Source organism: Atractosteus spatula, unplaced genomic scaffold (genome assembly GCF_055471065.1).
Source record: "Atractosteus spatula isolate fAtrSpa1 unplaced genomic scaffold, fAtrSpa1.hap1 Scaffold_10, whole genome shotgun sequence".
NCBI classification, from domain to species: Eukaryota; Metazoa; Chordata; class Actinopteri; order Semionotiformes; family Lepisosteidae; genus Atractosteus; species Atractosteus spatula.
Window position 1 is genome coordinate 84692 of NW_028296653.1, and position 14218 is coordinate 98909.

Sequence of the window (14218 nt, forward strand, 5' to 3'; positions counted from 1 at the left end):
TTGATCTACAAGCAACAGTAAGAAAGAACCATATTTAACTTTTGAACTCTTGCTTTGGGCTTTGAAATCACAGGCATATTAATAGACAAAGCCAAAATGTATTAGTTGTTTCGGACTTTTAGGCAACTTAAGCCTAAACATTTATTCATTCAGCACTCCGTTCAACACAAAATTTCCAATGAAAGAATACCTTTCAACAATTAAGTTGACCATTCCTGACGCACTAATTTGGTTTTGGCACTGTTGTATTGTCTTTTCAGACTCATACTTTGATTCAGAGAAGCAAATTTTCCAGTCAAATGAGTGGAATATTGAGATAGTTGTCTGTGAGATATATTTGAACCCTAACCCTAACTAGCAAAACCCGAAGCTAGGGTTAGGGTTTTATTCCCATACAATATAGACAGTTTTTGATGGCATGGCTGTGTTTTAGGGCTGAAAGGATACTTAGGAATGTTGTTCTTTCAATGTTTTCTCAACATTGTTTTTCTGACCTATATGGCTGTATACAGTGCTCTGCCCGAAAAAGGAATGGTGTCTGAATTGATCTACAAGCAACAGTAAGAAAGAACCAAATTTAACTTTTGAACTCTTGCTTTGGGCTTTGAAATCACAGGCATATTAATAGACAAAGCCAAAATGTATTAGTTGTTTCGGACTTTTAGGCAACTTAAGCCTAAACGTTTATTCATTCAGCACTCCGTTCAACACAAAATTTCCAATTAAAGAATACCTTTCAACAATTAAGTTGACCATTCCTGACGCACTAATTTGGTTTTGGCACTGTTGTATTGTCTTTTCAGACTCATACTTTGATTCAGAGAAGCAAATTTTCCAGTCAAATGAGTGGAATATTGAGATAGTTGTCTTTGAGATATATTTGAACCCTAACCCTAACTAGCAAAACCCGAAGCTAGGGTTACGGTTTTATTCCCATACAATGTAGACAGTTTTTGATGGTATGGCTGTGTTTTAGGGCTAAAAGGATACTTAGGAATGTAGTTCTTTCTATGTTTTCTCAACATTTTTTTCTGACCTATATGGCTGTATACAGTGCTCTGCCCGAAAAAGGAATGGTGTCTGAATTGATCTACAAGCAACAGTAAGAAAGAACCATATTTAACTTTTGAACTCTTGCTTTGGGCTTTGAAATCACAGGCATATTAATAGACAAAGCCAAAATGTATTAGTTGTTTCAGACTTTTAGGCAACTTAAGCCTAAACGTTTATTCATTCAGCACTCCGTTCAACACAAAATTTCCAATGAAAGAATACCTTTCAACAATTAAGTTGACCATTCCTAACGCACTAATTTGGTTTTGGCACTGTTGTATTGTCTTTTCAGACTCATACTTTGATTCAGAGAAGCAAATTTTCCAGTCAAATGAGTGGAATATTGAGATAGTTGTCTTTCAGATATATTTGAACCCTAACCCTAACTAGCGAAACCCGAAGCTAGGGTTAGGGTTTTATTCCCATACAATGTAGACAGTTTTTGATGGCATGGCTGTGTTTTAGGGCTAAAAGGATACTTAGGAATGTTGTTCTTTCAATGTTTTCTCAACATTTTTTTCTGACCTATATGGCAGTATACAGTGCTCTGCCCGAAAAAGGAATGGTGTCTGAATTGATCTACAAGCAACAGTAAGAAAGAACCATATTTAACTTTTAAACTCTTGCTTTGGGCTTTGAAATCACAGGCATATTAATAGACAAAGCCAAAATGTATTAGTTGTTTCGGACTTTTAGGCAATTAAGCCTAAATGTTCATTCATTCAGCACTCCGTTCAACACAAAATTTCCAATGAAAGAATACCTTTCAACAATTAAGTTGACCCTTCCTGACACACTAATTTGGTTTTGGCACTGTTGTATTGTCTTTTCAGACTCATATTTTGATTCAGAGAAGCAAATTTTCCAGTCAAATGAGTGGAATATTGAGATAGTTGTCTTTGAGAAATATTTGAACCCTAACCCTAACTAGCAAAACCCGAAGCTAGGGTTAGGGTTTTATTCCCATACAATGTAGACAGTTTTTGATGGCATGGCTGTGTTTTAGGGCTAAAAGGATACTTAGGAATGTAGTTCTTTCAATGTTTTCTCAACATTTTTTTCTGACCAATATGGCTGTATACAGTGCTCTGCCCGAAAAAGGAATGGTGTCTCAATTGATCTACAAGCAACAGTAAGAAAGAACCTGATTTAACTTTTAAACTCTTGCTTTGGGCTTTGAAATCACAGGCATATTAATAGACAAAGCCAAAATGTATTAGTTGTTTCGGACTTTTAGCCAACTTAAGCCTAAACGTTCATTCATTCAGCATTCCGTTCAACACAAAATTTCCAATGAAAGAATACCTTTCAACAATTAAGTTGACCATTCCTGACACACTAATTTGGTTTTGGCACTGTTTTATTGTCTTTTCAGACTCATACTTTGATTCAGAGAAGCAAATTTTCCAGTCAAATGAGTGGAATATTGAGATAGTTGTCTTTGAGAAATATTTGAACCCTAACCCTAACTAGCAAAACCCGAAGCTAGGGTTAGGGTTTTATTCCCATACAATGTAGACAGTTTTTGATGGTATGGCTGTGTTTTAGGGCTAAATGGATACTTAGGAATGTAGTTCTTTCAATGTTTTCTCAACATTTTTTTCTGACCTATATGGCTGTATACAGTGCTCTGCCCGAAAAAGGAATGGTGTCTCAATTGATCTACAAGCAACAGTAAGAAAGAACCTGATTTAACTTTTAAACTCTTGCTTTGGGCTTTGAAATCACAGGCATATTAATAGACAAAGCCAAAATGTATTAGTTGTTTCGGACTTTTAGGCAACTTAAGCCTAAACGTTCATTCATTCAGCATTCCGTTCAACACAAAATTTCCAATGAAAGAATACCTTTCAACAATTAAGTTGACCATTCCTGACACACTAATTTGGTTTTGGCACTGTTTTATTGTCTTTTCAGACTCATACTTTGATTCAGAGAAGCAAATTTTCCAGTCAAATGAGTGGAATATTGAGATAGTTGTCTTTGAGAAATATTTGAACCCTAACCCTAACTAGCAAAACCCGAAGCTAGGGTTAGGGTTTTATTCCCATACAATGTAGACAGTTTTTGATGGTATGGCTGTGTTTTGGGGCTAAAAGGATACTTAGGAATATTGTTCTTTCAATGTTTTCTCAACATATTTTTCTGACCTATATGGCTGTATACAGTGCTCTGCCCGAAAAAGGAATGGTGTCTGAATTGATCTACAAGCAACAGTAAGAAAGAACTATATTTAACTTTTAAACTCTTGCTTTGGGCTTTGAAATCACAGGCATATTAATAGACAAAGCCAAAATGTATTAGTTGTTTCGGACTTTTAGGCAATTAAGCCTAAATGTTCATTCATTCAGCACTCCGTTCAACACAAAATTTCCAATGAAAGAATACCTTTCAACAATTAAGTTGACCCTTCCTGACACACTAATTTGGTTTTGGCACTGTTGTATTGTCTTTTCAGACTCATACTTTGATTCAGAGAAGCAAATTTTCCAGTCAAATGAGTGGAATATTGAGATAGTTGTCGTTGAGAAATATTTGAACCCTAACCCTAACTAGCAAAACCCGAAGCTAGGGTTAGGGTTTTATTCCCATACAATGTAGACAGTTTTTGATGGCATGGCTGTGTTTTAGGGCTGAAAGGATACTTAGGAATGTTGTTCTTTCAATGTTTTCTCAACATTTTTTTCTGACCTATATGGCTGTATACAGTGCTCTGCCCGAAAAAGGAATGGTGTCTGAATTAATCTACAAGCAACAGTAAGAAAGAACCATATTTAACTTTTAAACTCTTGCTTTGGGCTTTGAAATCACAGGCATATTAATAGACAAAGCCAAAATGTATTAGTTGTTTCGGACTTTTAGGCAATTAAGCCTAAATGTTCATTCATTCAGCACTCCGTTCAACACAAAATTTCCAATGAAAGAATACCTTTCAACAATTACGTTGACCATTCCTGACACACTAATTTGGTTTTGGCACTGTTGTATTGTCTTTTCAAACTCATACTTTGATTCAGAGAAGCAAATTTTCCAGTCAAATGAGTGGAATATTGAGATAGTTGTCATTGAGAAATATTTGAACCCTAACCCTAACTAGCAAAACCCGAAGCTAGGGTTAGGGTTTTATTCCCATACAATGTAGACAGTTTTTGATGGTATGGCTGTGTTTTAGGGCTAAAAGGATACTTAGGAATGTAGTTCTTTCCATGTTTTCTCAACATTTTTTCTGACCTATATGGCTGTATACAGTGCTCTGCCCGAAAAAGGAATGGTGTCTGAATTGATCTACAAGCAACAGTAAGAAAGAACCATATTTAACTTTTAATCTCTTGCTTTGGGCTTTGAAATCACAGGCATTTTAATAGACAAAGCCAAAATGTATTAGTTGTTTCGGATTTTTAGGCAACTTAACCCTAAACGTTCATTCATTCAACACTCCGTTCAACACAAAATTTCCAATGAAAGAATACCTTTCAACAATTAAGTTGACAATTCCTGACACACTAATTTGGTTTTGGCACTGTTGTATTGTCTTTTCAGACTCATACTTTGATTGAGAGAAGCAAATTTTCCAGTCAAATGAGTGGAATATTGAGATAGTTGTCTTTGAGAAATATTTGAACCCTAACCCTAACTAGCAAAACCCGAAGCTAGGGTTAGGGTTTTATTCCCATACAATGTAGACAGTTTTTGATGGTATGGCTGTGTTTTAGGGCTAAAAGGATACTTAGGAAAGTAGTTCTTTCAATGTTTTCTCAACATATTTTTCTGACCTATATGGCTGTATACAGTGCTCTGCCCGAAAAAGGAATGGTGTCTGAATTGATCTACAAGCAACAGTAAGAAAGAACTATATTTAACTTTTAAACTCTTTCTTTGGGCTTTGAAATCACAGGCATATTAATAGACAAAGCCAAAATGTATTAGTTGTTTCGGACTTTTAGGCAATTAAGCCTAAATGTTCATTCATTCAGCACTCCGTTCAACACAAAATTTCCAATGAAAGAATACCTTTCAACAATTAAGTTGACCATTACTGACACACTAATTTGGTTTTGGCACTGTTGTATTGTCTTTTCAGACTCATACTTTGATTCAGAGAAGCAAATTTTCCAGTCAAATGAGTGGAATATTGAGATAGTTGTCTTTGAGAAATATTTGAACCCTAACCCTAACTAGCAAAACCCGAAGCTAGGGTTAGGGTTTTATTCCCATACAATGTAGACAGTTTTCGATGGTATGGCTGTGTTTTAGGGCTAAAAGGATACTTAGGAAAGTAGTTCTTTCAATGTTTTCTCAACATATTTTTCTGACCTATATGGCTGTATACAGTGCTCTGCCCGAAAAAGGAATGGTGTCTGAATTGATCTACAAGCAACAGTAAGAAAGAACTATATTTAACTTTTAAACTCTTGCTTTGGGCTTTGAAATCACAGGCATATTAATAGACAAAGCCAAAATGTATTAGTTGTTTCGGACTTTTAGGCAATTAAGCCTGAATGTTCATTCATTCAGCACTCCGTTTAACACAAAATTTCCAATGAAAGAATACCTTTCAACAATTAAGTTGACCCTTCCTGACGCACTAATTTGGTTTTGGCACTGTTGTATTGTCTTTTCAGACTCATACTTTGATTCAGAGAAGCAAATTTTCCAGTCAAATGAGTGGAATATTGAGATAGTTGTCTTTGAGATATATTTGAACCCTAACCCTAACTAGCAAAACCCGAAGCTAGGGTTAGGGTTTTATTCCCATACAATGTAGACAGTTTTTGATGGTATGGCTGTGTTTTAGGGCTAAAAGGATACTTAGGAATGTAGTTCTTTCTATGTTTTCTCAACATTTTTTTCTGACCTATATGGCTGTATACAGTGCTCTGCCCGAAAAAGGAATGGTGTCTGAATTGATCTACAAGCAACTGTAAGAAAGAACCATATTTAACTTTTAAACTCTTGCTTTGGGCTTTGAAATAACAGGCATATTAATAGACAAAGCCAAAATGTATTAGTTGTTTCGGACTTTTGGGCAACTTAAGCCTAAACGTTCATTCATTCAGCACTCCGTTCAACACAAAATTTCCAATGAAAGAATACCTTTCAACAATTAAGTTGACCATTCCTGACACACTAATTTGGTTTTGGCACTGTTGTATTGTCTTTTCAGACTTATACTTTGATTCAGAGAATCAAATTTTCCAGTCAAATGAGTGGAATATTGAGATAGTTATCTTTGAGAAATATTTGAACCCTAACCCTAACTAGCAAAACCCGAAGCTAGGGTTAGGGTTTTATTCCCATACAATATAGACAGTTTTTGATGGCATGGCTGTGTTTTAGGGCTGAAAGGATACTTAGGAATGTTGTTCTTTCAATGTTTTCTCAACATTGTTTTTCTGACCTATATGGCTGTATACAGTGCTCTGCCCGAAAAAGGAATGGTGTCTGAATTGATCTACAAGCAACAGTAAGAAAGAACCATATTTAACTTTTGAACTCTTGCTTTGGGCTTTGAAATCACAGGCATATTAATAGACAAAGCCAAAATGTATTAGTTGTTTCGGACTTTTAGGCAACGTAAGCCTAAACGTTTATTCATTCAGCACTCTGTTCAACACAAAATTTCCAATGAAAGAATACCTTTCAACAATTAAGTTGACCATTCCTGACACACTAATTTGGTTTTGGCACTGTTGTATTGTCTTTTCAGACTCATACTTTGATTCAGAGAAGCAAATTTTCCAGTCAAATGAGTGGAATATTGAGATAGTTGTCTTTGAGATATATTTGAACCCTAACCCTAACTAGCAAAACCCGAAGCTAGGGTTAGGGTTTTATTCCCATACAATATAGACAGTTTTTGATGGCATGGCTGTGTTTTAGGGCTGAAAGGATACTTAGGAATGTTGTTCTTTCAATGTTTTCTCAACATTGTTTTTCTGACCTATATGGCTGTATACAGTGCTCTGCCCGAAAAAGGAATGGTGTCTGAATTGATCTACAAGCAACAGTAAGAAAGAACCATATTTAACTTTTGAACTCTTGCTTTGGGCTTTGAAATCACAGGCATATTAATAGACAAAGCCAAAATGTATTAGTTGTTTCGGACTTTTAGGCAGCTTAAGCCTAAACGTTCATTCATTCAGCACTCCGTTCAACACAAAATTTCCAATGAAAGAATACCTTTCAACAATTAAGTTGACCCTTCCTGACACACTAATTTGGTTTTGGCACTGTTGTATTGTCTTTTCAGACTCATACTTTGATTCAGAGAAGCAAATTTTCCAGTCAAATGAGTGGAATATTGAGATAGTTGTCTTTGAGAAATATTTGAACCCTAACCCTAACTAGCAAAACCCGAAGCTAGGGTTAGGGTTTTATTCCCATACAATGTAGACAGTTTTTGATGGTATGGCTGTGTTTTAGGGCTAAAAGGATACTTAGGAATGTAGTTCTTTCAATGTTTTCTCAACATTTTTTTCTGACCTATATGGCTGTATACAGTGCTCTGCCCGAAAAGGGAATGGTGTCTGAATTGATCTACAAGCAACAGTAAGAAAGAACCTTTTTTAACTTTTAAACTCTTGCTTTGGGCTTTGAAATCATAGGCATATTAATAGACAAATCCAAAATGTATTAGTTGTTTCGGACTTTTAGGCAATTAAGCCTAAATGTTCATTCATTCAGCACTCCGTTCAACACAAAATTTCCAATGAAAGAATACCTTTCAACAATTAAGTTGACCCTTCCTGACACACTAATTTGGTTTTGGCACTGTTGTATTGTCTTTTCAGACTCATACTTTGATTCAGAGAAGCAAATTTTCCAGTCAAATGAGTGGAATATTGAGATAGTTGTCTTTGAGAAATATTTGAACCCTAACCCTAACTAGCAAAACCTGAAGCTAGGGTTAGGGTTTTATTCCCATACAATGTAGACAATTTTTGATGGTATGGCTGTGTTTTAGGGCTAAAAGGATACTTAGGAATGTTGTTCTTTCAATGTTTTCTCAACATTTTTTTCTGACCTATATGGCTGTATACAGTGCTCTGCCCGAAAAAGGAATGGTGTCTGAATTGATCTACAAGCAACAGTAAGAAAGAACCATATTTAACTTTTAAACTCTTGCTTTGGGCTTTGAAATCACAGGCATATTAATAGACAAATCCAAAATGTATTAGTTGTTTCGGACTTTTAGGCAATTAAGCCTAAATGTTCATTCATTCAGCACTCCGTTCAACACAAAATTTCCAATGAAAGAATACCTTTCAACAATTAAGTTGACCCTTCCTGACACACTAATTTGGTTTTGGCACTGTTGTATTGTCTTTTCAGACTCATACTTTGATTCAGAGAAGCAAATTTTCCAGTCAAATGAGTGGAATATTGAGATAGTTGTCTTTGAGAAATATTTGAACCCTAACCCTAACTAGCAAAACCTGAAGCTAGGGTTAGGGTTTTATTCCCATACAATGTAGACAATTTTTGATGGTATGGCTGTGTTTTAGGGCTAAAAGGATACTTAGGAATGTTGTTCTTTCAATGTTTTCTCAACATTTTTTTCTGACCTATATGGCTGTATACAGTGCTCTGCCCGAAAAAGGAATGGTGTCTGAATTGATCTACAAGCAACAGTAAGAAAGAACCATATTTAACTTTTAAACTCTTGCTTTGGGCTTTGAAATCACAGGCATATTAATAGACAAAGCCAAAATGTATTAGTTGTTTCGGACTTTTAGGCAATTAAGCCTGAATGTTCATTCATTCAGCACTCCGTTTAACACAAAATTTCCAATGAAAGAATACTTTTCAACAATTAAGTTGACCCTTCCTGACGCACTAATTTGGTTTTGGCACTGTTGTATTGTCTTTTCAGACTCATACTTTGATTCAGAGAAGCAAATTTTCCAGTCAAATGAGTGGAATATTGAGATAGTTGTCTTTGAGAAATATTTGAACCCTAATCCTAACTAGCAAAACCCGAAGCTAGGGTTAGGGTTTTATTCCCATACAATGTAGACAGTTTTTGATGGCATGGCTGTGTTTTAGGGCTGAAAGGATACTTAGGAATATAGTTCTTTCAGTGTTTTCTCAACATTTTTTTCTGACCTATATGGCTGTATACAGTGCTCTGCCCGAAAAAGGAATGGTGTCTGAATTGATCTACAAGCAACAGTAAGAAAGAACCATATTTAACTTTTGAACTCTTGCTTTGGGCTTTGAAATCACAGGCATATTAATAGACAAAGCCAAAATGTATTAGTTGTTTCGGACTTTTAGGCAATTAACCCTAAATGTTCATTCATTCAGCACTCCGTTCAACACAAAATTTCCAATGAAAGAATACCTTTCAACAATTAAGTTGACCCTTCCTGACACACTAATTTGGTTTTGGCACTGTTGTATTGTCTTTTCAGACTCATACTTTGATTCAGAGAAGCAAATTTTCCAGTCAAATGAGTGGAATATTGAGATAGTTGTCTTTGAGAAATATTTGAACCCTAACCCTAACTAGCAAAACCTGAAGCTAGGGTTAGGGTTTTATTCCCATACAATGTAGACAATTTTTGATGGTATGGCTGTGTTTTAGGGCTAAAAGGATACTTAGGAATGTTGTTCTTTCAATGTTTTCTCAACATTTTTTTCTGACCTATATGGCTGTATACAGTGCTCTGCCCGAAAAAGGAATGGTGTCTGAATTGATCTACAAGCAACAGTAAGAAAGAACCATATTTAACTTTTAAACTCTTGCTTTGGGCTTTGAAATCACAGGCATATTAATAGACAAAGCCAAAATGTATTAGTTGTTTCGGACTTTTAGGCAATTAAGCCTGAATGTTCATTCATTCAGCACTCCGTTTAACACAAAATTTCCAATGAAAGAATACCTTTCAACAATTAAGTTGACCCTTCCTGACGCACTAATTTGGTTTTGGCACTGTTGTATTGTCTTTTCAGACTCATACTTTGATTCAGAGAAGCAAATTTTCCAGTCAAATGAGTGGAATATTGAGATAGTTGTCTTTGAGATATATTTGAACCCTAACCCTAACTAGCAAAACCCGAAGCTAGGGTTAGGGTTTTATTCCCATACAATGTAGACAGTTTTTGATGGTATGGCTGTGTTTTAGGGCTAAAAGGATACTTAGGAATGTAGTTCTTTCTATGTTTTCTCAACATTTTTTTCTGACCTATATGGCTGTATACAGTGCTCTGCCCAAAAAAGGAATGGTGTCTGAATTGATCTACAAGCAACTGTAAGAAAGAACCATATTTAACTTTTAAACTCTTGCTTTGGGCTTTGAAATAACAGGCATATTAATAGACAAAGCCAAAATGTATTAGTTGTTTCGGACTTTTGGGTAACTTAAGCCTAAACGTTCATTCATTCAGCACTCCGTTCAACACAAAATTTCCAATGAAAGAATACCTTTCAACAATTAAGTTGACCATTCCTGACACACTAATTTGGTTTTGGCACTGTTGTATTGTCTTTTCAGACTTATACTTTGATTCAGAGAAGCAAATTTTCCAGTCAAATGAGTGGAATATTGAGATAGTTGTCTTTGAGAAATATTTGAACCCTAACCCTAACTAGCAAAACCCGAAGCTAGGGTTAGGGTTTTATTCCCATACAATATAGACAGTTTTTGATGGCATGGCTGTGTTTTAGGGCTGAAAGGATACTTAGGAATGTTGTTCTTTCAATGTTTTCTCAACATTGTTTTTCTGACCTATATGGCTGTATACAGTGCTCTGCCCGAAAAAGGAATGGTGTCTGAATTGATCTACAAGCAACAGTAAGAAAGAACCATATTTAACTTTTGAACTCTTGCTTTGGGCTTTGAAATCACAGGCATATTAATAGACAAAGCCAAAATGTATTAGTTGTTTCGGACTTTTAGGCAACTTAAGCCTAAACGTTTATTCATTCAGCACTCCGTTCAACACAAAATTTCCAATGAAAGAATACCTTTCAACAATTAAGTTGACCATTCCTGACGCACTAATTTGGTTTTGGCACTGTTGTATTGTCTTTTCAGACTCATACTTTGATTCAGAGAAGCAAATTTTCCAGTCAAATGAGTGGAATATTGAGATAGTTGTCTGTGAGATATATTTGAACCCTAACCCTAACTAGCAAAACCCGAAGCTAGGGTTAGGGTTTTATTCCCATACAATATAGACAGTTTTTGATGGCATGGCTGTGTTTTAGGGCTGAAAGGATACTTAGGAATGTTGTTCTTTCAATGTTTTCTCAACATTGTTTTTCTGACCTATATGGCTGTATACAGTGCTCTGCCCGAAAAAGGAATGGTGTCTGAATTGATCTACAAGCAACAGTAAGAAAGAACCAAATTTAACTTTTGAACTCTTGCTTTGGGCTTTGAAATCACAGGCATATTAATAGACAAAGCCAAAATGTATTAGTTGTTTCGGACTTTTAGGCAACTTAAGCCTAAACGTTTATTCATTCAGCACTCCGTTCAACACAAAATTTCCAATTAAAGAATACCTTTCAACAATTAAGTTGACCATTCCTGACGCACTAATTTGGTTTTGGCACTGTTGTATTGTCTTTTCAGACTCATATTTTGATTCAGAGAAGCAAATTTTCCAGTCAAATGAGTGGAATATTGAGATAGTTGTCTTTGAGAAATATTTGAACCCTAACCCTAACTAGCAAAACCCGAAGCTAGGGTTAGGGTTTTATTCCCATACAATGTAGACAGTTTTTGATGGTATGGCTGTGTTTTAGGGCTAAATGGATACTTAGGAATGTAGTTCTTTCAATGTTTTCTCAACATTTTTTTCTGACCTATATGGCTGTATACAGTGCTCTGCCCGAAAAAGGAATGGTGTCTCAATTGATCTACAAGCAACAGTAAGAAAGAACCTGATTTAACTTTTAAACTCTTGCTTTGGGCTTTGAAATCACAGGCATATTAATAGACAAAGCCAAAATGTATTAGTTGTTTCGGACTTTTAGGCAACTTAAGCCTAAACGTTCATTCATTCAGCATTCCGTTCAACACAAAATTTCCAATGAAAGAATACCTTTCAACAATTAAGTTGACCATTCCTGACACACTAATTTGGTTTTGGCACTGTTGTATTGTCTTTTCAGACTCATACTTTGATTCAGAGAAGCAAATTTTCCAGTCAAATGAGTGGAATATTGAGATAGTTGTCTTTGAGATATATTTGAACCCTAACCCTAACTAGCGAAACCCGAAGCTAGGGTTAGGGTTTTATTCCCATACAATGTAGACAGTTTTTGATGGCATGGCTGTGTTTTAGGGCTAAAAGGATACTTAGGAATGTTGTTCTTTCAATGTTTTCTCAACATTTTTTTCTGACCTATATGGCTGTATACAGTGCTCTGCCCGAAAAAGGAATGGTGTCTGAATTGATCTACAAGCAACAGTAAGAAAGAACCATATTTAACTTTTAAACTCTTGCTTTGGGCTTTCAAATCACAGGCATATTAATAGACAAATCCAAAATGTATTAGTTGTTTCGGACTTTTAGGCAATTAAGCCTAAATGTTCATTCATTCAGCACTCCGTTCAACACAAAATTTCCAATGAAAGAATACCTTTCAACAATTAAGTTGACCCTTCCTGACACACTAATTTGGTTTTGGCACTGTTGTATTGTCTTTTCAGACTCATACTTTGATTCAGAGAAGCAAATTTTCCAGTCAAATGAGTGGAATATTGAGATAGTTGTCTTTGAGAAATATTTGAACCCTAACCCTAACTAGCAAAACCCGAAGCTAGGGTTAGGGTTTTATTCCCATACAATGTAGACAGTTTTTGATGGCATGGCTGTGTTTTAGGGCTAAAAGGATACTTAGGAATGTAGTTCTTTCAATGTTTTCTCAACATTTTTTTCTGACCTATATGGCTGTATACAGTGCTCTGCCCGAAAAAGGAATGGTGTCTCAATTGATCTACAAGCAACAGTAAAAAAGAACCTGATTTAACTTTTAAACTCTTGCTTTGGGCTTTGAAATCACAGGCATATTAATAGACAAAGCCAAAATGTATTAGTTGTTTCGGACTTTTAGGCAACTTAAGCCTAAACGTTCATTCATTCAGCATTCCGTTCAACACAAAATTTCCAATGAAAGAATACCTTTCAACAATTAAGTTGACCATTCCTGACACACTAATTTGGTTTTGGCACTGTTATATTGTCTTTTCAGACTCATACTTTGATTCAGAGAAGCAAATTTTCCAGTCAAATGAGTGGAATATTGAGATAGTTGTCTTTGAGAAATATTTGAACCCTAACCCTAACTAGCAAAACCCGAAGCTAGGGTTAGGGTTTTATTCCCATACAATGTAGACAGTTTTTGATGGTATGGCTGTGTTTTAGGGCTAAATGGATACTTAGGAATGTAGTTCTTTCAATGTTTTCTCAACATTTTTTTCTGACCTATATGGCTGTATACAGTGCTCTGCCCGAAAAAGGAATGGTGTCTCAATTGATCTACAAGCAACAGTAAGAAAGAACCTGATTTAACTTTTAAACTCTTGCTTTGGGCTTTGAAATCACAGGCATATTAATAGACAAAGCCAAAATGTATTAGTTGTTTCGGACTTTTAGGCAACTTAAGCCTAAACGTTCATTCATTCAGCATTCCGTTCAACACAAAATTTCCAATGAAAGAATACCTTTCAACAATTAAGTTGACCATTCCTGACACACTAATTTGGTTTTGGCACTGTTTTATTGTCTTTTCAGACTCATACTTTGATTCAGAGAAGCAAATTTTCCAGTCAAATGAGTGGAATATTGAGATAGTTGTCTTTGAGAAATATTTGAACCCTAACCCTAACTAGCAAAACCCGAAGCTAGGGTTAGGGTTTTATTCCCATACAATGTAGACAGTTTTTGATGGTATGGCTGTGTTTTGGGGCTAAAAGGATACTTAGGAATATTGTTCTTTCAATGTTTTCTCAACATATTTTTCTGACCTATATGGCTGTATACAGTGCTCTGCCCGAAAAAGGAATGGTGTCTGAATTGATCTACAAGCAACAGTAAGAAAGAACTATATTTAACTTTTAAACTCTTGCTTTGGGCTTTGAAATCACAGGCATATTAATAGACAAAGCCAAAATGTATTAGTTGTTTCGGACTTTTAGGCAATTAAGCC